Source organism: Crocuta crocuta, unplaced genomic scaffold, assembly GCF_008692635.1.
Source record: "Crocuta crocuta isolate KB4526 unplaced genomic scaffold, BGI_CrCroc_1.0 scaffold251, whole genome shotgun sequence".
Taxonomy (NCBI): Eukaryota; Metazoa; Chordata; class Mammalia; order Carnivora; family Hyaenidae; genus Crocuta; species Crocuta crocuta.
In genome coordinates, this window is record NW_027527809.1 from 420,255 (window position 1) to 446,328 (window position 26,074).

At 37.9% G+C, this 26,074-nt stretch overlaps 1 protein-coding gene and 1 pseudogene across 6 annotated transcripts in view; one reads left to right on the forward strand and one right to left on the reverse strand.

Moving 5' to 3' along the window:
* Nucleotides 1–26,074, reverse strand: part of KDM4C (lysine demethylase 4C) — a 426,956-nt gene that overhangs the window by 204,066 nt on the left and 196,816 nt on the right. The window lies entirely within an intron of this gene.
* On the forward strand, nt 9,691–10,054 carry LOC144240528 (large ribosomal subunit protein eL34 pseudogene; annotated as a pseudogene).

Below are 26,074 nucleotides of genomic sequence, written 5' to 3' on the forward strand. Positions count from 1 at the left end.
TTGGGATTCATTCTGTTTGCTAATTCATGTTTGTTTCTTTCCTTATGTTTTTGCTTAAAATTTTTTTCTTTCTTTTCTTTCTCATTCTTGGATACAGAAAGAGAAAATTTTACTTTTATTTTTTTACTTTATTTTTATTTTTAAAATTTTTATTCTATTACATTTTCCTTATTTCATTTTATTCTATTTTATTATATAAAATTTTTTTAATTAAAAAAAATTTTCTTTCTTCTTTTATTTCCCTTTTCTCTCTATTCTATCAAGCTTCTTTCAGCAAGCAGACCAAAACACACCTAGATGTTAGCTTCCTTTATTTGCTTTTTGGTTTTGTTTTTAATTTTTTAATTCTTATTTTTTACTTTATTACTTTTTTCTTCCTCCAAAATGACAAAATGAAGGAATATACCCAAGAAAGAACAGGAAAAAATAACAGCCAGAGGATTAATCAACACAGATATAAGCAAGATATTTGAACTAGAATTCAGAACCATAATAATAAGAATACTAACTGGGATTTAAAATAGCACAGAATCCCTTTCTGTGGAGATAAAAGAAATAAAACCTAGTCAGGGTGAAATTAAAAATGCTATAACCGAGATGCCATCTGAAATATATGCCACGACAGCCAGAAAGATAAAGCAGAGCACTGAATCAGCGATTTAGAAGATAAAATTATGGAGAATAATGAGCAGGAAAAAAAATGTGTGTGTGTGTGTGGGGGGGGGAAACAAAGGCAAAAGATCACAATACAAACTTAGAGAACTCAGTGACTTATTAAAAAGGAATAACATCCAAATCATAAGAGTCTCACAAGATGAAGAGAGAGAAAAAGGGACAGAAGGCTGATGTGAACAAATTATAGCAGAAAACGTTCCTCAGCTGCAGAAGGACACTGACATCAAAATCCAAGAAGCACAGAGAACTCCTATTAGATTCAACAAAAACCAACCATCATAAAGGCATATCATAGTCAAATTCATAAAATACACACAAAAGGAAAATATTATGAAAGCAGCAAGGGAAAAAATGTCCTTAACCTATAAGGGAAGACAGATCAGGTTCACAGCAGACCTATCCATAGAAACTTGGCAGACCAGGAAAGAGTAGCAGGATATATTCAACATGTGAATTGGAAAAATATGCAGACAAAAATTCTCTATCCAGCAAGTCTGTCATTCAAAATAGAAGAGATAGAGTTTCCCAAACAAAAACTAATGGAGTTTGTGACCACTAAACCAGCCCTGCAAGAAATCTGAAGTGGAGAAAAGATGAAACAAAACAAAAAAAGACCAAAAGCAACAATGACTAGAAAGGACCATAGAATATCATCAGAAACACCAACCCAAAAGGCAACACAATGGCATTAATTCATATCTTTTTATTAATCATTCTAAATGTCAATGGAATAAATGTTCCAGTCAAAAGATACAAGGTATCAGAATGGATAAGAATACAAGACCAATCTATATGCTGCTACAAGACTCACTTTAGACCTAAAGACACGTACAGATTGAAAGTAAGGGGATAAAGAAGCATTTATCATGCTAATGGTCATCAAAAGAAAGCTGGTGTAGTCATACTTGTATCACACAGTCTAGATTTTCAAATAAAGACAGTAACAAGACAGGAAGAAGGGCATTATATCATAATTAAGTGGTCTTTCCACCAATATCTAACAACTGCAAGCATTTATGCCCCCAATATTAAAGAACCCAATTATATAAATTAATCACAAACATGAAGAAACTCATTGATAACAATACCATAACAGTAAGGGCCTTCAACATCCGATTAAAAGCAATGGACATCATCTAAGCAGAAAATAACAAGGAAACAATGGCTCTGAATGACACACTAGACAGGATGAACCTAACAGACATATTCAGAGCATTTCATCCAAAAGCAGAGGAATACACATTCTTTTTAAGGACACATGGAATGTATTCCAGAACAGATCACATAGTTCTGTTCAATATCTGCAAATCAATTAGTGTGACACATCATATTAATAAAAGAGAAGAACCACATGATTCTCTTAACAGATACATAAAAAACTCTGACAAAATACAGCATCCTTTCTTGATAAAAACCTTCAAGAATGTAGGGATAGAAGGAACATATCTCAAGAGCATAAAGGTCATAAATAAAAGACCCACCGCTAATATCATTCTCAATGGGGAAAAACTGAGAGCATTTCACCTAAGTTCAGAAACACAATATGGGGAAGAGGGGCAAAATGGCAGAGAAGTAGGGAGCTCTGTGCATTGCACTTGCCCCCATATCTCTATCTCACATAGAAAAGATCTGAAGCCATAGGAAACCTTACAGAACCCAAGAGATTGGGAGAGAAAGGATGCAGAATCCACTGAGAAAGCCTTCTAACGTGAGTGCGAACTGGGGAAGGCAAAATTGGGCCTGAATTGGAAACTGGAGGGACGGGGGCGATCCCTCTCTGCAGGAAGTGAGAGGGGAAAAAGAGAGAGTCCGAAACCACTCAAGATACGGTCCCTGTCGCTGGGAAACAGAAAAACCTCCGCTCAGGGCACAGAAGGACCCTGTGCGCCAGATCCCGGTGCGCCAACTCGTCCCAGAGCAGCTGCGTGCCCACGGGCACCGCTCCTTTGTTCCTTTGTACTCCTGGCTTGGCTGGATTCCTGGAGGAACCTTGCACGTACATCCGCGCTCCTAGCTGGCTGGAACTCTAGAGGAAAGGCGAACGGCTTAAAACTTTATCAAGAAAGGGAGATTTGCCTGCGAGTTCGTGTTTCAGGTGACAAGACACAGAGGGACCTGGTTTCCCTCTCTCCAGTGGGCCCTGCGCGACCTGCAGACAACCCCCCGCCCATGCTCCCCCACCGGACCTGGAGGAACCGGAGCAGCAGCTTCTGGCTCCACCCCCAGGGCTAGGCAAGAGGCTTGGAATTGCCCTGAGGGGATCGCCTGAGGGCTTTGTCTACCGCAGTTTCAGTCAGGCGTGCGAACTGGGACTTGGAAACTAGCCTGGCCTGGGTTAAAGAGCGTGACCCACCGGCATGGGGAGTTTATACACCCAAAAAAGCGAGGTACAGCGCTTGGTTCAAGAAGGGACTGGTGCACTGCCACTCTCCTCCCCACAACCGCCAAGGCAGAACTCCTGCCTGACACATTGGATCACACCACGTCCATCCCTGCTAGACAGCAGCCCTCATCCTTTTTTTTTTTCTCTTTTCCCCCGAACACTTACCTGATTAACTCTGGTCACTGACTTGCTTAAACAGTCACATCTAGTCCATTCTGTAGATGTAAATTCTACACCTACCGACTTTTTCATCTCTTTCTCTCAGGAGTAATTAGACTATATAGTCTCTCTGGATAATACCAGCATCCTTCTCTCCCCTGTCCAACCATATTCCACCCTTTAGCTCTCTGAAAAAAGCTTCTTATCTCTTCTGCCTGTTCATTCTATTTCCAATTTTGCCTGATCCCCACACTGTCTTCTCTCTCTTTCTCTATTCTCTTCAACCAGCACTGCATACACCTGGCTATTTAACTGAAGCTGGGAAATCCAGTTATAGGCTTTAAACCGTTCTTTGTCCATCGGTTTTCTTCTTTTTTCCCTTTCTTTTCTTCTTTTTGACCCTTTTATGTATTTTTTTTCTCTATTATTCACCCTCCCTCCTCTGTGTTTTCTCTTAACTTTTCTGTTTTCCCTCTCGGTTTGCATGTTAGTTGGATTTGTCTGTGCATTTGTGTGCTCCTGCTCCCTGTGTGTTTGTCAGTCTGTTTTCTTCTCCAGGGCTACCTCAAGAAACAAGCCAGAGTACACAAGCTAGAGAGTCCCAAATATGACTGTGACTAGGAAAATAAAATAAGCAAGGTCTCAACAAGAGAGATCAAGAGATACCATTCAAAAAACACTCTCTGAAAGGAGAGGCCCTGGACAGTCAAAGACTCTTTTTGGATACAGCAGCACTCACAGGTACAGAGAGCATAACACGTCTATAAAACTAACAAGAGCCAGAAAGTTAACTAAAATGAAGAAACGAAAGAGCGCTCCTCCAAAGAAACTCCAAGAAGAAGTGACAGCTAACGAACAGCTCAAAACAGATATAAGCAGCATAACCGAACAAAATTTTAGAATAATGATCATAAAATTAATAGCTGGGCTTGAAAAAAGCATAGAAGACATCAAAGAAACTATGGCTACAGACAAAATGGAGAATAAAAATAGTCATGAAGAATTTAAAAATGCGATAAATGAGATATATATTAGTTAGAGGCCTCCAATGCACAGATTGAAGAGGCAGAAAGGAGAATAAGTGATTTAGAAGACACCATGATAGAAAAAGAAGAGGCTGACAAAAAAAGAGACAAACTGATCCAGGAACAGGAAAGAAGAATTCGAGAGCTCAGCGATATGGTCAAATGCAACAATATCCGTATCATAGGAATCCCAGAAGAGGAAAAGAAAGGGAAAGGTGCTGAAGGAGTTCTGAAACAAATTATAGCAGAGAACTTCCCCAACCTGGGGAGGGAAGTAAATGTTGAAATACAAGAGGCTCAGAGGACTCCCCTCAGACGTAATTTGACTCGATCTTCTGCACGACATATCATAGTAAAAATGGCAAAATACAAGGACAAAGACAGAATTTTGAAAGCGGCTAGGGAGAAAAGGGCCCTAACATACAAAGGGACACCTATCAGAGTGGTGACAGACCTATCTACTGAAACTTGGCAGGCCAGAAAGGAATTGCAGGAGATCATCAATGTGATGAACAGAAAAAATATGCAGCCAAGAATCCTCTATCCAGGAAGCCTGTCATTCAAAATGGAAGGAGAGATAAAAATCTTTCCAAATAAACAGAAATTGAAAGAGTTTGTCACCACTAAGCCACCCCTAACAAGAAATCCTGAGGGGGACGCTCTGAAGGAAATGTTGCAAGGAATAAAGAGACCAGAGACACCACCAGAAACATGAACACCACAATGGCTACAAAGACTCTAAACCCACATATTTCAATAATAACACTGAATGTAAATGGGCTGAAATCTCCAATCAAAAGACATAGGATAGCAGAATGGGTAAAAAGAAAGAATCCATCTATTTACTGTCTACAAGAAACTCATTTTAGACTGGAAGATANCCCCTAACAAGAAATCCTGAGGGGGACGCTCTGAAGGAAATGTTGCAAGGAATAAAGAGACCAGAGACACCACCAGAAACATGAACACCACAATGGCTACAAAGACTCTAAACCCACATATTTCAATAATAACACTGAATGTAAATGGGCTGAAATCTCCAATCAAAAGACATAGGATAGCAGAATGGGTAAAAAGAAAGAATCCATCTATTTACTGTCTACAAGAAACTCATTTTAGACTGGAAGATACCTTCATATTAAAAGTAAAGGAATGGAAAAATATATATCATGCTACGGGAAATCAAATGAAAGCCAGGGTAGCTATACTTATATTAGACAAACTGGACATTAAATTAAAGACAATAACAAGAGATGAAGAAGGGCATTACATAATAATTACAGGGTCCATCCATCAGGAAGAGCTAACAATCATAAATGTCTACGCACCGAATACGGGAGCACTTAAATATTTAAAACAATTAATCACAAACAGAAACACGCTTTTAGATAAGAATGTGCTAATAATAGGGGACTTTAATACTCCGTTTACAGCAATGGATAGGTCAACCAGACAGAAAATCACTAAAGAAATAATGGACTTGAAAGACACATTGGACCAGATGGATCTGACGGATATATTTAGAACTTTACATCCTGAGGCCAGGGAATTTACTTTCTTCTCAAGTGCGCATGGCACATTCTCCAAGATAGATCACATACTGGGACATAAAGCAGCCCTCAATAAATTCAAAAGAATACAGATCATACCATGCACACTGTCAGATCACAATGCTTTGAAACTTGAAATCAATTACAGGAAGAAGTCTGGAAAACCTCCAAAAACATGGAGGTTAAAGAACACCCTTCTAAAGAATGAATGGGCCAATCAGGCAATTAGAGAGGAAATTAAAAAATATATGGAAACAAATGAAAATGAAAACACAACAATTCAAAATCTATGGGATGCGGCAAAGGCAGTCCTAAGAGGAAAGTACATTGCTCTCCAGGCCTATTTCAAGAGATTAGAAAAAGCGCAAGTCCAAAATCTAACAGCTCACCTAAAGGAACTAGAGGCAGAGCAACAAGAACACCCTAAACTCAGTAGAAGAAGAGAAATAGTAACAAATTAGAGCAGAAATAAACAACATAGACACCAAAGAAACACTTGAACAGATCAATGAAACCAAAAGTTGGTTTTTTGAACAAATAAACAAAATTGACAAACCTCTAGCCAGGCTTCTCAAAAAGAAAAGAGAGAGCACCCAAATAGACAAAATCATGAATGAAAATGGATTTATTACCACCAACCCCTCAGAAATACAAGCAATTATCAGGGAATACTATGAAAAATTATATGCCAACAAATTGGACAATTTAGAAGAAATGGACAAATTCCTAAACACGCACTCAGTACCAAAATTCACATGGGAAGAGATAGAAAATCTAAACAGACCCATAACGAGTGAAGAANATACCATCTCACGCCAGTCAGAGTGGCCAAAATGAGCAAATCCGAGGACTCTAGATGCTGGTGAGGATGTGGAGAAACGGACACCCTCCTACACTGTTGGTGGGAATGTAAACTGGTGCAGCCCATCTGGAAAACAGTGTGGAGGTTCCTCAAAAAATTAATGATAGACCTCCTCTATGACCCAGCAATAGCATTGCTAGGAATTTACCCAAGGGATATAGAAATGCTGAGGCATAGGAGCACAGGTACCCCAATGTTCATAGCAGCACTCTCCACAGTAGCTAAAACAAGGAAAGAGCCTAAGTGCCCATCAATGGATGTATGGATCAAGAAGATGTGGTTTATCTATACCATGGAATACTACATGGCAATGAGAACAAATGAAATCTGGCCATGTGTAGCAACATGGATCGACCATGAAGGTGTTATGCTGAGCGAAATAAGTCAGGCAGAGAAGGACAAATATCATATGTTTGAACGTATAGGAGGATTAGGAGGAAATTAACGCAGGACCATGGGGGAGAAGAAGGGGGAAATAGTGGGGGAAAGGGAGAGAGGCAAACCATGAGAGACTCTTGAATGCTGAGAACAAACTGAGGACTCATGGGTGTGGGGGGAAGGAGGGAGATGGGCATGGAGGAGGGCACTTGTGGAGATGAACACTGGGTGTTACATGGAAACCAACGTGACAATAAACTATTTGAAAAAAAAGTAACACAATAAGGATGTCTACTGCTATTCAACATACTGTTGGTCCTAGCCTCAGCAATCAGACAACAAAAAGAAATAAAAAGCATCAAAATCAGCAAGGAGGAAGTCAAACTTTGATGCTTCGCAGATGACATGATACTCCACGTAGAAAACCCAAAAGAGTCCATCAAAAACTGCTAGAGCTAATACATGAATTCAGCAAGGTCATAGGATATAAAAGCAATGCACAGAAATTGGCTGCATTTCTATACACCAATAAAGAAACTGCAGAAAAGAAATCAAGGAATTAATCCCATTTACAAGTGTAGCAAAAACCATAAAATACTTAGGAATAAATCTAACCAAAGAGGTGAAAAATTTATACACTGAAAACTATACAAAGCTTATGAATGAAATTGAAGAAGACACAAAAAATGGAAAAACATCCCATGCTCATGGATTGGAAGAACAATTATTGTTAAAATGTCAATACTACCCAAAGCAATCTAAATATTCAATGCAATCCCTATCTAAATAACACCAGTATTCTTCACAGAGTTAAAACAAACAATTCTAAAATTTGTATGGAACCATAAAGACCCCGAATAGTCAAAGCAATCCTGAAAAAGAACACCAAAGCTGGAGGCATCACAATTCCAGACTTCAAGCTGTATTACAAAGCTGTATTCATCAAGACAGTATGGTACTGGCACAAGAACAGACACATAGATCAATGGAACAGAATAAAGAACCTAGAAACGGACCCACAAACATATGGCAAACTAATCTTTGACAAAGGAGGAAAGCATCTCTAATGGAAAAAAGTCTCTTCAGCAAATGGTGTTGGGAAAACTGGACAGTGACATGCAGAAGAATGAACCTGGACCCCTTTCTTACACCATACACAATAAACTCAAATGGATGAAAGACACATAAATGTAAGACAGTAAACCATCAAAATCCTAGAGAAGAAAACAGGCAACAACCTCTTTGACCTCAGCCACAGAAGCTTCTTACTTGATATGTTTTCAGAGGCAAAGGAAACAAAAGCAAAAATGAACTACTAGGACTTCATCAAAATTAAAAGCTTCTGCACAGCGAAGGAAATAATAAGCAGAACAAAAGGCAACCGATGGAATGGGAGAAGATATCTGTAAATGACATATCACATAAAGATTTACTATCCAAAATCTATAAAGAACTTATCAAACTTAACACCCCCCCCAAAAAAAAAGTCCAGTGAAGAAATGGGTAGAAGACATGAACAGACACTTTTACAAAGAAGACATCCAGATGGCTAACAGACACTTGAAAAAATGCTCAACATCACTCATCAGAGAAACAGAAATCAAAAACAAGGAGATATCACCTCACACTGTCAGAATGGCTACAGTAACAACCCACGCAACAACAAATGTTGGCAAGGATGCAGAGTAAGAGGAATCCTTCTGCACTGATAGTGGGAATGCAAACTGGTGAGGCCACTCTGGAAAACAGTATGGAGGTTCTTCAAAAAATTAAAAATAGAACTAACTAATGACCCAGTACCTGCACTACTAGGTACTTATCTAAAGGATACAGGAGTGCTGATTCAAAGAGGCACACTCACCCCAATGTTTACAGCAGCACTATCAACAATAGCCAAAGCATGGAAAGAGCCCAAATGTTCATTAACTGATGAATGGATAAAGAAGATGTGGAATACAATAGAATATTACTCAGCAATAAAAAATAATGAAATCCTGCCATCTGCAACATTGTGGATGAAACTAGAGTGTATTATGCTAAACGAAGTAAGTCAGTCAGAGAAAGACAAATATCATATGATTTCACTCATTTGTGGAATTTAGATACAAAGTGTGAACATAAAGGAAGGGAAGCATAAAGAAGATAAAAATGGAGAGGGAGACAAACCATAAAAGACTCATAAAATACAGAGAATAAACTCAGGGTTGCTGGTGGGTGTTGGGTGGGGGAAAAGGCTAAAGGGGTGAAGGGCATTAAGGAGGATACTTGTTGAGATGAACACGGTGTTATAATAAGTGATGAATCATTAAATTCTATTCCTGAAATTACTATTATACTATATGTTAACTAACTTGGATTTAAATTTTTAAAAAACGAATACTAAGATGTAATATGATGTCCTTTCTCAGATCCATCACAAATTGAAGTTAAAAATAGGGGGCCTGTGTGTGGTTCATTTAGTTGAACATGTGACTCTTGAACTCAGCTCAGGTCTTAACCTCAAGGCTATTAGTTCAGGCCCTGAGTTGGGCTCTGCACTTGGCATGGAGCCTACCATGCTGTTTTACCAAACCAAACCAAACCAAACAAAAATGTGCACAATAAAAATGATTCAGTCCTTTATTCTTCTTCCAGGGATGGCATCTCGAGGCATTCAAAATGGTCCAGCATTTGACATACCATTGTAGGCTGTCCTACCCTATAGCCTCTAACAAAACTAGGCTGTCCTTAACCCCCTGGCAGTAGAATCATTTACCTTTACACCAGGAAGAATGGGAAAGCACCAAAATCCACATGTGGCATGTGCCCAGGCTGACTTCGAGGAGTTCGTGCTGTAAGACCTACAGTTCTTATGAGGATGTCTAAAACAAAAAAACACATCAGCAGGGCCTATGGTGGTTCCATGTGTGCTAAGTGTGTTCATAACTGTATCAAGTATGCTTTCCTTATTGATGAGCACAAAATGGTTGTGAAAGTGTTGAAGACACAAACACAGAGTCAGGAAGTTAAATTTAAAAAATGAAGCTTTTTGAGTTAAAAAAAATCAAAACAACAAAAATGATTCATTTTTTAAACACCAAGCAAATATATTAATTCCTATTTCCTTCAGAAACTCAAATAAATAATTGGAAAAGATAGTTTTTTAACACCCTGTTTTTGTATCAAAATCTAAACCCTCCCCCCCCCCCNGAAGGTTATCAGTTAATTATCTCCAAGGCACAACCAAATTTCCATTTTAGATCAGAAATTCAGTAATCCCCATTTCCTATCCAACAGACAGCAAAATGTCTTACATCTCCAAATATATAAGGTACGAAAATATGGGAGTGTACATAAAATGTAGAAATGCCACATGTTCCGTGGAATCACTGTCATTTGCCTTGAGAGCCCAAAAGTTTGTATGTTACAAGCTACCTCTTAAAAGAGTATTTCATAAATCAAGAACAAAGAGAACAGAGATATTTTCCATTTCATTGTTTTCTAACAACCCATGGTTTTTAGCTATGACAGTAAGAATTAAGAAGAATGTGTTATTGACATAATTAGGGAAAATTATTCATTATTCCTATATTAAGTAACAAAGACATTGCTAACCATTAAGCATAGCAACCTCTTATTTAACCAAAAAGGTGACTGATAGGGATAACTAATTAAGGCCCAAATCAGTAACTAGACCTGAAATGTAATTTCATTCTAAATTATCAAACTACCGTTTATTGTAACAGATAATTTAATGGTCAGTAAATTCAGATGCTTCATTGAAAATATGTTTAGACAATTCTAGGGGTAGAGCACCAACAGAAATCTGGTATTAAATTGGCAAGGCTGTAATGAGTCCATCTTTGCCCTGTTTTTTGACCAGCTGATCTACAATCTACCAGGTTTGCAACTCTTTCATTCCTTCTTATTCTTAAAGCCTTTTATCCATTTTTAGCTTAGTTATAACCAAACCCGAAACATTCTTTTTCTGCACATGTAAATAATAACCTGCTGAAAAATTGTTAGCATTAAAACAAATTATATTATTAGTAATCCGCTAGTACTCCTGAATCTCCATCTTTATCTCATGTCTATGTAAACATTTTTATCTTAATGAGGTCCCACCCACTTAATATAAATGAATAACTTTCCTGCATCATTCCAGACTTACAGAAGAAAAAAGGCCCAGGTCTTTGGGAAATTGCCACACAGTTAACTGTGTTAACATGATTCCCAAGACGTTCTCTGCTACATTTACATGTAGTTATTTCAAACTATAAATGATGAACGATATTTTGCAAAATGCATTCATAACAGGTTAAAATCTCTGATCACTTACTTCCAGTATTATCTTCCAATGGAGAAGCTAAACATTTTTAGAAAATTCAATCAATTATTTTAACAAAAATGTGGCCTCATCTAAAAAGTTGTTAAGAAACATTAAACAAAGAAATGTTAACCGAAGACAATTTTAGGAAACAGATACATTATGCAGTTAGTGAAGCCAGCATTTACTGAGAGGTTATTGTTCTATTTGTAGAAGTATTGAACCTAATAAGATTCTACAAAAATTGCTTAAGGAGCTTTTGTTCTTTACATGTTCACCAGATACAAATAATTCATGAAATTATTTAATATGCTACAAACTTCAGGGTGCACGCACCCCTTTGAATTAGTATTTTTGTATTCTTTTGGTAAATGCCAAGTGCTATAATTGCTGGATTGTAGGGAAGTCGTATTTCTAACTTTTTGAGGAAACTCCATACTGTTCCTACAGTGGCTGCACCCCAGTTTTCATTCCCACCAAGAATGTAAGAGGGTTCCCCTTTCTTCACATCCACGCCATCACCTGTTGTTTCTTGTGTTGATTTTAGTCATTCTGACAAGTGGGGGGTGATAGCTCATTGTAGTTTTTAATGTGCATTTCTCTGATGATAGTGATGTTGAGCATCTTTTCATGTGTTTATTAACCATGTATATGTCTTCTTTAGAATAAAGTATCTATTCATGTCTTCTGCCCATTTCTTAGCTGGACTATTTGTTTTCTGGGTGTTGAGTTTGAGCTTTCTATATATTTTGAATACTAACCCTTTATCAGCTTTATCATTTGCAAATATCTTCTCTCATTCTGTAGGTTTCCTTCTAGTATTGTTGATTGTTTGCTGTGCAGAAGCGTTTTATCTTAATGAGGTCCCAATAGTTTACTTTTGCTTTTGTTTCCCTTGCCTCAGGAGATACATACAGAAAGATGTTACAGGTTATATCAGAGAAATCTCTACCTGTGCTCTCTTCTAGAATTTTTATGGTTTCAGGTCTCACATGTAGGTTTTTAATCCATTCTGAGTTTATAGCAGCAGCATCTACAATAGCCAAATTATGGAAACAGCCCCAAGTGCCCATGGATGAATGGATAAAGAACAGGTAGTGCTCTTTATACACGTACACACACACACACACACAATGGAATGCTACTCAGCCATCAAAAAGCATGAAATCATGCAATTTGCAAAGACATGGATGGAGCTAGAGAGTATTATGCTAAGTGAAAAAGTCAGTCAGAGAAAGACAAATACCATATGATTTCATTCACATGTGGAATTTAAGAAAACAAATGAACAAAAGGGGAAAAAAGAAAGAGAGGCAAACTAAAAACACACCCTTAACTATAAAGAAAAAACTGATGGTTAACAGAGAAAAGGTTGGTGGGGGGATGGGTGAAATCGTGATGGGGATTAGGACTGCATGATGAGCACCAGGTGTTTAATGGAAGTGTTGATCACTATACTGTACACCTGAAACTAATATTACACTGCATGTTAACGAACTGGAATTTAAAACCTTTTTTTTTCCTTTAAAGTTTATTATTTATTTTGAGAGACAGTGCATGTGTGCATGTGTGCGTGTGTGCATGTGCATACAAGTGAGAAAGGAGGGAGAATCTCAAGCAGGCTTCACACTGTCAACATGAAGCCTGACATGGGGCTCGATTCCACTAACCATGAGACTATGACCTAGGCCGAAATCAAGTCAGATGCTTAATGAACTGTGCCACCCAGGTGCCCCTAAGAACTATTTTTTAAAAAGTATTTAATGCTTGGGTGGCTGAATGGCTCAGTCAATTAAGTGTGAGACTCTGACAGCATGGAGCCTGCTTGGGATTCTCTCTCTCTGCCTCTCTCCACTCACACTCTCTCTGTCTCTCAAAATACATAAATAAACATCTACTGTACTAATTAACTATAAAAATATAAAAAGATCTTTCATATTGAAATTCTTCACAATAAATCCAAAACATGAGGAGAATATTCTACCTCTATAACACATTCATTCTTATATCATAAAGTATTCATTACCAGTTACAAATCTGAACCAAATTCCAGCCTCTTTGGCATACTCCAAATAGACCAGCATTTCTTGGTGAGCTCAAAAGTAAGTGTATGTTAGAAAAAAAAGGAAAATTAGAATCAATGTAATGAATGTAAATGAATATAACATACATTATGCTAAGCTAAAGAAGTTAGACATTAAAAAGTTCATAGTTGTTATTCTAGCAGAGAAATGAATAAAACTATGTTTAATATGATTAGTAAGCAGTGGCTACATTGCTGTATATGCCTGCTGAAGCGTGACTGACTATAGTTCTTCTGCTTACTAGCGGAGTAAAACCAAGTTGTCTTCTTCATATAAAAATGCTTTCCTAGCTTTCTCAAAGGAGTTCAAAAATCAAAAAGTATTTAAATATACTTGATCAACTAAGCTTTTTAAATGTGACCATGATTGTGGTCTCCCTGACCCTTTCTGCCTGCCAAACAAAACAAACAAAGCAGAAGCTGAGGTAAACACAAAATGTGATATATCAAAGAAATTTTTAAGTTTTAGTCTGCACTGAAACACTTATATTTTACAGAATTTATTTTCCAATATGGTAGAGCCATATGATTCTTCAAATAGCTTAACCAAAAGCTTAAAATTTTTGCAAGAAACTGATCTAATAGGGATTCTTGGGCAAGATGGCACAGAAGTAGGGAGCTCCCTGCATTTCACTTGCACCCATCTCTCAAACAGAGAAGGCCTGAAGTCATAGGATACTGAGCCACAGGACTTTGGGAAGAGAAAGAGACAGAATACACTGGGAAGGAAACCTCATAAGTGCGTGAGTGCGAACTGGGGAAGATAAAAGTGGGAGAGGACCCACAGATACTGGAGGGGAGGAAACCCAGCTTGCGTGCAGCTGCGGTGAGTGATAAACCAGCGAGTGGGGGTGAGCTGCCGCGAGTACAGGGGAAAGGAAAAAGAAGCTGAGATTGCTCATAGAACCGTCCTTGGAGAAGAAAAAACCTCGGCTTGGAAAGACAGTGTTTCTTAGTTCTGGCTGGGGTGCTGACTTTGAACTAGGTGCCCCGATCCCAGAAGGTGCCAGGAAAAACTGCACTGCAGCACGCCTGGCACCATCCCCAGCGGCGGCTCAGATTCTGAGGACCTGAAGTTGCTATGTTCCCGTATGCACTCAAGTTGTATCTTCACTTGACCCTGGCAAATCTTAGGCTGCGACACTTTACCCATCCCCCACTCAACCTCTGACAGCAGGGAAGCAGTGACCTGCTGGACTGTGTCGGGCGGTATAAACAAAGCCCACAGACTGGGATCTGGAAACGAGGTGGGGCGTGGGGCATAGAACTCAGCCTACCTTGGCTACATCCTCAGCACACCTTGGCTACATCCTCAGCACAGGGAGATTGGATCCAAAGAAGTGATTTATAACACTTCGTTGAGAAGGGACTGGGGCGACACCATTCTTCTCCCCACGACCACCAAGGCAGGGCCTCAGGGAGTAGCCACCAGACACAGTGGAGGCGAGATCTGCTTACACCAAACTACACCCATCCCCACCAGAGACTGTTTTGTTGTTGTTGTTGTTGTTGTTGTTGTTGTTGTTGTTTTTACCTGAGCCTGGGTTTGCATGATTATCGGTTTTGTCTGTGCGTTTGTGTATCTTTGCTCCCTCTGTAGGTGTCTGTGTTCTTTTTCCAGGACTGCCTCAAGAAACAAGACAAAGTACACATGGTGGAGAGTCACAAATTCTGCTAAGAGTAGGGAAACAAAATAACCAAACAAGAGAAACCAAGAGACACCATTCAAAGAAAACTTCCTGAACAGACAGGCCCAGAACAGTCAAAGAGCCCTCTCTAATACAGCAGAACTCGCAGAGGCAGAGTGTACAAAAAGCTCTTACAATTAACAAGAGATAGAAAGCTAACCAAAATGATGAAATGGAAGAACTCCCCTCCAAAGAAATTCCAGGAAGAAATGACAGCTAAAGAACTGCTCAAAACAGATATAAGCAACATAACTGAACGAGAATTTAGAACAATAAGCATAAAATTAATCACTAGGCTTGAAAAAAGCATGGAGGATATCAGAGAAACTATGGTTACAAACACTATGGAGCTTAAAAATAGTTATGATGAATTTAAAAATGTGATAAATGAGATATATAATAAACTGGAGGCGTCCAATGCACAGATTGAAGAGGCAGAGAGGACAATACATGAATTAGAAGACTCAATTATAGAAAAAGAAGAAACTGAGAAAAAGAGAGATAAACTGATTCAGGAAAATGAAAGAAGAGTTCGAGAGCTAAGCAATACAATCAAATGGAACAATATCCATATCACAGGAATCCCAGAAGATGAAGAGAGAGGGAAAGGTGCTTGAGAGTCCAGGAACAAATTATAGCAGAGAACTCCCCCAACCTGGGGAGGGAAGTAGATGTTGAAATTCAAGAGGCACAGAGAACTCCCCTCAGATCAATAAGAGGCACAGAGAACTCCCCTCAGACATAACTTAAATCGATCTTCTGCACGACATATCATAGTGAAACTGGCAAAATATAAGGACAAAGAGAGAATTTTGAAAGCATCTAGGGAGAATAGGGCCCTAACATACAACGGGAAACCTATCAGAGTGGTGACAGACCTATCTACTGAAACTTGGCAGGCCAGAAAGGAATGGCAGGAGATCTTCAATGTGATGAACAGAAAAAATATGCAGCCAAGAATCCTCTATCCAACAAGCCTGTCATTCAGAATAGAAGGAGAGATAAAAGTCTTTCCAAATAAACAGAAATTGAAAGAATTAGTCACCACGAAGCCAGTCCTACAAGAAATCCTGAGGGGGACTCTCTGAGGGAAATGTTGCAAGGAACGCAATTTGCTAGAGACACCACCACAAGCATGAATCCCACAAATGACACAATGGCTCTAAACCCATATATTTCAATAATAACACAATGTAAATGGGCTAAATACTCCTATCAAAAGACATAGGGTAGCAGAATGGATAAAAAAAACAAAATCCACCTCTTTGCTGTCTACAAGAAATGCATTTTAGACTGGAAAACACCTTCAGATTAAAAGTAAGGGAATGGAGAAATATCTATCATGCTACTGGAAGTCAAAAGAGGCCGGAGTAGCTAATCCTTTTTTAGGACAAATTGAATTTTAATTAAAGGCAGTAACAAGAGAAGAAGAAGGGCATTATATAATAATTACAGGGTCTATCCATCAGGAAAAACTAACAATTATAAATGTCTATGCACTGATTATGGGAGCACCTAAATACTTAAAACAATCACAAACAGAAACAACCTTCTAGATAAGAATATTCTAACAGCAGGGGACTTTAATACTCCACTTGCAGCAATGGATAGATCAACCAGACAGAAAATCACTAAAGAAACAATGGACTAGAATGACACACTGGACCAGATGGATCTGACAGATATATTTAGAACTCTACATCCTGAGGCCATGGAATTCACATTCTTCTCAAGTGCGCATGGCACATTATCCAAGATAGATCACATACTGGGACATAAAGCAGCCCTCAATAAATATAAAAGATTTAAGATCATACCATGCACACTTTCAGATCATAATGCTATGAGTCTTGAAATCAATCACAGGAAGAAGTCTGAAAACCCTCCAAAAAACATGGAGGTTAAAGAAACCCTACTAAAGAATGAATGGGCCAATCAGGCAATTAGAGGAGAAATTAAAAAATATATGGAAACAAATGAAAATGAAAATACAACAATCCAAACTCTATGGGATGTGGCAAAGACAGTCCTAAGAGGTAAGTGCATTGCACTCCAGGCCACTGTAATGAAATTAGAAAAAGCACAACTGCTAAACCTAACAGCTCACCTAAAGGAACTAGAGGGAGAGATACAAGAGCACCCCAAACCCAGTAGGAGAAGACAAATAGTAAAAATCAGAGCAGAAATAAACAACATAGACACCAAAGAAACAGTTGAACAGATCAATGAAACCAAGAGTTGGTTTTTTGAAAAAATAAACAAAATTGACAAACCTCTAGCCAGGCTTCTCAAAAAGAAAAGATAGAGCACCCAAATAGACAAAATCATGAATGAAAATGGACTTATTACAATCAACCCCTCAGAAATACAAGCAATTATCAAGGAATACTATGAAAAATTACATGCCAACAAATTGGACAACTTAGAAGAAATGGACAAATTCCTAAACACACACTCACTACCAAAATTCACATGGGAAGAGACAGAAAATCTGAACAGACCCATTACTCGTGAAGAAACCAATCAGTTATCAAAAATCTCCCAACATAAGAGCCCAAGGCCAGATAGCTTCCCCAGGGAATTCTACCAGACATTTAAAACAGAATTAATACCCATTCTTCTCTATTCCAAAAAATAGAAATCTAAGGAAAACTTCCAGACTCATTTTATGAAGCCAGCATCACTCTGATTCCCAAGCCAGACAGAGATCCAGCAAAAAAAAGAGAACTACAGGCCAATATCCTTGATGAATACAGATGCAAAAACCGTCAACAAAATACTGGCAAATTAAATTAAAGAGCACATAAAAAGAATTATCCAACAACATCAAGTGGGATTCATTCCTGGGTTACAGGGCTGGTTCAACATTCGCAAATCAATCAGTGTGATATACCACATCAACAAAACAAGATAAAAAACATAAGGTCCTGTCAATAGATGCAGAAAAAGCATTTGACAAAATACAACATCGCTTCTTAATAAAGACCCTCGAGAAAGTCGGATTAGAAGGAACTTACTTAAACATCATAAAAGGCATCTATGAGAAGCCCTCAGCTAATATCATCCTCAACAGGGAAAACTGAGAGCTTTCTCCCTGAGATCAGGAACACGACAGGGATGTCCACTCTCACCACTGTTGTTTAACATGGTGCTGGAAGTCCTAGCATCACTCATCAGACAACAAAAGGAAATAAAAGGCATCAGAATTTGCAAAGAAGTCCAACTTTCACTTTTCGCAGACGACATGAAAATCTACCTAGAAAACCTGACAGACTCCACCAGAAGCCTACTAGAACCGATCCAAGAATTCAGCAAAGTTGCAGGATACAAAATCAATGTACAGAAATCGGTTGCATTTTTATACACCAACAATGAAGCAACAGAAAGAGAAATCAAGAAACTGATCCCTTTCACAGTTGCACAAAAAAACATAAAATACCTAGGAATAAACCTAACCAAAGATATAGGAGCTCTGTGTGATGAAAACTATAGAAAGCTTATGAAGGAAATTGAAGAAGATACAAAGAAATGGAAAAACATTCTATGCTCATAGATTGGAAGAATAAATATTGTTAAAATGTCATTACTACCCAAAGCAATCTACACATTCAGTGCAATCCCAATCAAAATTGCACCAGCATTCTTCTCAAAACTAGAACAAACTATCCTAAAATTTGTATGGAAACACAAAAGACACCAAATAGCCAAAGTAATATTGAAGAGGAAAACCAAAACGGGAGACATCACCATCCCAGACGTTAGCCTCTACTAGAAAGTTGTCATCATCAAGACAGCATGGTATTGGCACAAAAATAGACAAAAAGACCAATGGAATAGAATTGAGAACTCAGATTTGGACCCAAAAGTATACAGCCTACTAATCTTTGACAAAGCAGGAAAGAATATCCATTGGAAAAAAGACAGCCTCTGGTGCTGGGAGAACTGGACAGCAACATGCAGAAGAATGAAACTAGATCATTTTCTCACACCATGCACAAAAATAAACTCAAAATGGATAAAGGACCTGAACGTGAGACAGGAAACTATCAACACCCTAGAGGAGAAAGCAGGAAACAACCTCCTTGACCTCCACCGCAGCAACTTCTTACTTGACACATCCCCAAAAGCAAGGGAATCAAGAGCAAAAATAAATGATTGGGACCTCATCAAGATTAAAAGCTTCTGCACAGCCAAGGAAACAACCCAGAAAATTAATAGGCAACCAACGGAATGGGAAAAGATAGTTGCAAATGACATATCAGATAAAGGGTTAATATCCAGAATCTATAAGGAACTCACCAAACTACACGCCCGAAAAACAAACAACCCAGTGAAGAAATGGGCAGAAGATATGAACAGACACTTCTCCAAAGAGGACATCCAGATGGCCAACAGACACATGAAACGATGCTCAGCATCCCTCCTCATCAGGGAAATACAAATCAAAACCACACTGAGATACCACCTCACGCCAGTCAGAGTGGCTAAAATGAGCAAATCAGAGAACTCTAGATGCTGGCGAGGATGTGGAGAAACGGGCACCCTCCTACACTGTTGGTGGGAATGTAAACTGGTACAGCCCCTCTGGAAAACAGTGTGGAGGTTCCTCAGGAAACTAACAATAGAACTCCCCTATGACCCAGCAATAGCACTGCTAGGAATTTACCCAAGGGATACAGAAATGCTGATGCATAGGAGCACATGTACCCCAATGTTCATAGCAGCACTCTCAACAATAGCCAAAACATGGAAAGAGCCTAAATATCTATCAACTGACAAATGGATCAAGAAGATGTGGTTTATCTGTACAATGGAAAACTACATGGCAATGAGAAAGAATGAAATCTGGCCATGTGTAGCCACATGGATGGACCTTGAGGGTGTTATGCTGAGTGAAGTAAGTCAGGCAGAGAAGGACAAGTACCATATGTTCACATGTATAGGAGGATAAGGAGGAACTTTACAGAGGACCACGGGGGAGATTAAGGGGGAAAATTGTGGGGGAGAGGGAGGGAGGCAAACCATGAGAGATGCTTNACTGATATAAAAGTAGAACAGAAAAATGCTCTGTTTCCTGCCACTTCATATGTGAAATACACTATACACCCACCACTGTACACCTAAATGGACCCATTCGTTATATATAATATCAATTATAACACTGATTTATTTCATCTGTGTTCTTATTCAATCATTACTCATTTGTACTTGTACCCTCTTAAACAAGTAAATTTTGGAAGAAAATTATTATAATACACGAACAATTTTTAAGAATTATTTTAATACAGGAAACAGTTTTAAAATATTTAGATCTAATTAAGGTGAAAAACAATATTTGAATATCACTTTGATTTCCTGCGTTACATTTCAAATATTAGTATCAGTCAAAGACAAATAATAGTCTTTCACTATACTGCATGAAAAGTAAATGATATAATTACATTTACACTGACTGAGCAGGGGGGAAATATAATTCTAAGATCAATAATAATCAACAAAGTCAGCATACAAAGAGTGCAAAGGCCATTTCCTTTGTCCTTATATCCATTAATGAAGCAAGGTCTGCAGGAAGCCTAACCATCCCTTGTTTCTCCCCTTCCCCACCTACAACTTTCTCTACCCCCACTCCCCACCAACCATCTGCAGAGCTCACAAAACCATGATTTTGTCAAGGTGCACAATATACTTGGAAGCTCCAGGGTGTGGGAGGTCCCAGAATACCCACCCAGAAAAAAATTTCTGAATGTTTTGTTCTCATAGACATAAAGAGAGTAGCTTTAAAAGTTCCCTGGGGGTGCCTGGGTGGCTTAGTGGGCTAAGCATCCAACTTTTGATGTCAGCTCAGGTCATGATCCTGGATCATGATATGGAGCCCCGAGTCGGGCTCTGCTCTGCGGACAGAACCTGCTTAAGATTCTGTCTGTCTGTCTGTCTCTCTCTTTCTCTCTTTCCCCCCTCTCTCCCCCCCCCCGCTCCCCTCCTGTTCACACGCTCGTGATATCTCTCTCTCAAAAAACTAAATAAATAAAAAGCCAAAAAGACCAGAAAGATATTTCACAGTCATAATATAAAAAGTATAACACGAAAACCAAAATTCTTATTCTAATTTTAAGGAATCATTATTGTGACATCCTTCAGATACTTCTGCCTCCCTTCCATTCTATTCTAACACGAAAATATACACTCTATTTATTGAGTTACTGAGAAATGCATTCTAGGTGCTTAGAGGATCAAATATTTAAAATATTTAGATATTGGGGCTCAGTCAGTTAAACCGGATTCCTGATTTTGGTTCAGGTCATGATCTCTCAGTTTGTGAGTTCAAGCCCAGCATCAGGCTCTTCGGACTGAGACTACTTAGAATTCCCTCTCTCTCCTTCTCTCTCTCTCTCTGCCCCTCCCCTACTTGTATGCATGTGCACACATTCTCTCTCTCAAATAAATAAGCGTTTTTAAAAATTTACATATTTTTTCAATAAATAACCTGGCTTTTAACATATAAGGAAACAGAGGCTCAGAGAATTTAAATTAATTTGGTCAAAGTCACACAGCTAACAGGTTATACATCCTTTACCTGATTCAAACCTAGAACAATTTCCATTATTCTTTACCCACTCTACTGTGGAAATTCCAAAATCAAACGATTTTGATTTCATCTTAAATAGCTTTTAATTTAATGAACGACATAACTTTCCATCTCAAACTTATTTTTCTATGGCACAAAATCAAACTGAAATTGTAGCTGAGAACAAATGTCTGGGTCCCATTATTCTTCTTTTTTATGCATTATATCATGCTATGTTGACAGAGTTTATCCAGTCTAGCTAACAACTCTCCAAATACATTTCCTCCACTCCCTCTACTTCTAATAGGTTCAGATTAATTTCTTCTGAGTATTTTCAGGCTTTACCATGCCAAGATATGTCTCCCTTATAAAGTAAGGCAATTATAAAGCAATTTAAGGTATGGGACTAGAAACTTTATCTTTCTGACCCATGGGAATGCTGTTCAAATAGACAAAGAAAAACTATGCAAAAGAGGGGGAAAGGATTCAAATAGCTTGCTCCAGGGGTCTCCAAAAGATTCTCTAGAAATTATTTTTAGAATTTCTGCTTCTCAACACTAACCTGAGGATCTGATAGAAAGGCTGTGGAAGTTCAGAGTTACAGATATTAAACAATCCACTCCTGCTGTGCCATGTAAAACACAGCATGAAATTGAACTCTTTAGCATTAAGGGATAGATGAAGTTATTTTGTTCTGAACTCTGCACTGCATTCCACATTTTTATGGATGAGAAATTTGGGCAAGATCAGAAAAAAATAGGGTTCTATAGACTTTTAGGGACCTAAGTGATTTAGATATTGGTTTAGAGCAAATATAAACATTTGCTCATAAGAGTCTATAAGATCATGTATCAGAGCCAAGAGAAATGGCATGGAAGTATACAACATATAATCCTTCTCTATAATGCTCAGATATATTAACTTCCACTTTTGAGCCTTTCAGGTATTTCTTTCTATATGACTAAATGGACATAATTCGAAGATAATCCTGCACCTGGAATGAACCCTAGAAAGTAAATCATCTCCTCCAATCACCATAATTCATGGATAAGAAACTAGGCGCCACAAAAATGCTAAGTGACTTACTGGATCTCACAAGGATAGTGAATGAAAACAAAATATTCAAATGATGTGAGATTCATTCTACCTACCAGCCTCCCTCCCTGGGATTTTCAATTTCCCATTCACTGAGCAACCACAGAGTACAAAGCAACTTGTGGAGTAATGCAAGGGGCTGAACAGAAAACTAGCTATTTTCCAGAGTTCACAAGAGAATTCTGGACATGTTTAAAACCTTCTCACTGACTATGAAAGATGTGTACCTCTTCTCTACTCCTGGAGAAGAGAACTGGAGATTAAGGCAGTATCCTCTAACCTTCTTCCATCTTTTTTTCACAGTTCAAAAACTAATATCAATGTAGGAAAAAGTATTAATGAAGAAATATTGTTTTTATAAAGAAGAGAAGGGAGGAAGAAATGAAAAAAGTAATAAAACAGCCATGTAAGCATAACACAGTCCCCACAATAGAAGCTCTGAATAGTATATATTAAGGGTACTATTGCTTAGTAGAAAACAAAAATAGCCTGTTAAGAGCTTTCAAAAAAATTCTAGGATACCATATTTTTAATCCTGTATGTCATACTAAATTTTGAACGTGAGTCTCAAGAAAAATAAAACCTTTATTTATTTGACAGCCATGCCATAAATACTACCCACAATCAATGCACGCTGATCACATGTCTCTTGCACCTAAAAAATCTCTGGTACTACTTCTAAAACAGGTAACAACTTTATGAAAGCTAACTAGACAGAAAAATCAATGCCTTTTGGAAGAAGCATAATTTATTTCAGGCTTCCTAATATGAAGAATATGGTAAAAAATTTAACACTAAATATTAAAAGGAAAACAATTTTGTTGGAAATAAGGTATTTTAAAATTAACTGACAACACATTTTTCAGTGGCAATTCCTTAGAAAACCACATAGTAGCACTATAAGTAAATAATTCAGCATTTCAGATTCATTTTCTCTGGCAATTCCTATATTTCCACTCAAGTGTGAGAACATGTCTGGCTCTGCTAGTATCTTTTCTCTATTATTGATTTGTGAAATTATTTAAAGCAGAAAAATGGTAATTATACTCAACATGAACCCAAAGAAACACAAAGAGAGGAAAGAAAAACACACATGGATTTTAAGTGTTTCTTCAATTTCTCCCTGGCCAAATTTACACCATCAATAGGAAAATATATGGAGAACACATATATTTCTTATAAGAATACATTCATTATTATTCTATGGAATCAAGATGGTAAAAATAGAATTTTTAAAAAACTTTTAAATAGTTTCTTGTCAAGTTGGTTTCCATATGCCACCCAGTGCTCATCCCCACAAGTGACCTACTCCAAGCCCATAGCCCCTTTTCCCCTCCCCCCCACCCCATCTGCCCTCAGTTTGTTCTCAGCATTCAAATGTCTCTCATGGTTTGCCTCTCTCCCTCTCCCCCAGTATTTTTCCCCTTCTTCTCACCCGTGGTTCTCTGTAAAGTTCCTCCTTATCCTCCTATACATGCAAATATATGGTAGCTGTCCTTCTCTGCCTGACTTATTTCGCTCAGCATAACACCCTCAAGTTCCATCCATGTTGCTACACATGGCCAGATTTCATTCTTTCTCATTGCCATTAGTATTCCATTGCATAGATAAACCACATCTTCTTGATCCATTTGTCAGTTGATAGATATTTAGGCTCTTTCCATGTTTTGACTATTGTTGAAAGTGCTACTATGAACATTGGGGTGCATGTACTCCTATGCATCAGCACTCCTGTATCCCTTGGGTAAATTCCTAGCAGTGCTACTGCTGGGTCATAGGGGAGATCTACTGTTAATTTTTGGAGGAACCTCCACACTGTTTTCCAGAGGGGCTGTACCAGTTTACATTCCCACCAACAGTGTAGGAGGGTGCCCGTTTCTCCACATCCTCGCCAGCATCTAGAGTTCTCTGATTTGCTCATTTTAGCCACTCTGACTGGCGTGAGGTGGTTTCTCAGTGTGGTTTTGATTTGTATTTCCCTGATGAGGAGGGATGCTGAGCATTGGGTAAAAACAGGATTTAAATCAGCTTATATCCAACCAGGATCCAACATGCAGAACTAACCTCTGTGACTGTTACTGTTAGTTGCTTAACTTTAGACTCACAAATAGAAAAATAAAGCTGCATTAAACCAATCCATGACATGTTACAAGTAAATCCTGCCAACAATCTGGTAACATATAACAAAACTTTTAAATAGGTAATAATTTTTCAAATATGAATGATATGTGACCAGTATCTTAACAACTGGGAATTTACCATAAGAAAATAATTATCAACTAATGTAACAGCTGATGTTTAAGAATGTTCACTTTAGTAGTGTTTATCAAAAATCTAAAAAAGGGAAAAAACTTTTCTGAAAACAACAGAATATTTCTTCAAAACAGTCTGTGTATAACTGTAAAAACATTTAATGACATGGAAAAGCATTACCATTAAGTGGAGAAAACAGGTTTACACACATATCATATATGTAATATATATGTATGTTTGCCTATAATAAACATATGTATGTGAGAAACATATTTCCTTATATCTGATTTGGGAGGAGCAATATGGGGACATATGTAGTGGGTACAACTAGAAGTGGGCACAACAGGAGGAAGTTGCCTGGACAAAAGCCCCACACTTGGATTAGAAATATCCAAAAATAGATGGATGCATTTCTTGTTTTTTTGTTTTGTTTTGTTTTTCTTTTTAGATGGATCCCTTTCTTAAATGACATAAAGTTTCTCCCTCACTCTTGATCTCTCTACATTTCTCTCAAGCCAAAAGGGTTTCATTTCCTTGAACCTCATTCTTCAGCTCACTTAATAACAATTTGCAGTCAAGTGTTTATGTGTTTATTTAGTTAACATCTGTTTTCCACACTAGAACCTATGTTCTATGATGGACAGATTCAAGTCTGTTTTGGCACTGTATATCTATCACCAACACAGAGTATATGCTCCATTATTAGTTGAATGATTGCCAAAACACTACAGAATTGACAGTAACATAAGAAACAAGATAAAAGTAAAATTAAAATCTAATGTTGACCTCATTATATTTGAATTATTTAATGATTTGCCTCAGTTGTATTTACATAATTTATTTAAAAATTGAATTACCTTATCAGTATGCAGAACCTTTGATTAGAAGACCTCCAAGTATTTCGTTAGTAAATATGGGGACTCTGCCTTAATTAATGAGAAACATGTCATAAACGTTAAAAAGCACATTTTTGGCCAGAAAATGACTTGTAGCTACAAACTACAAGTCAGATTTCTAACTTTATGTCCATTGTCTATGAAATTGATTAATTC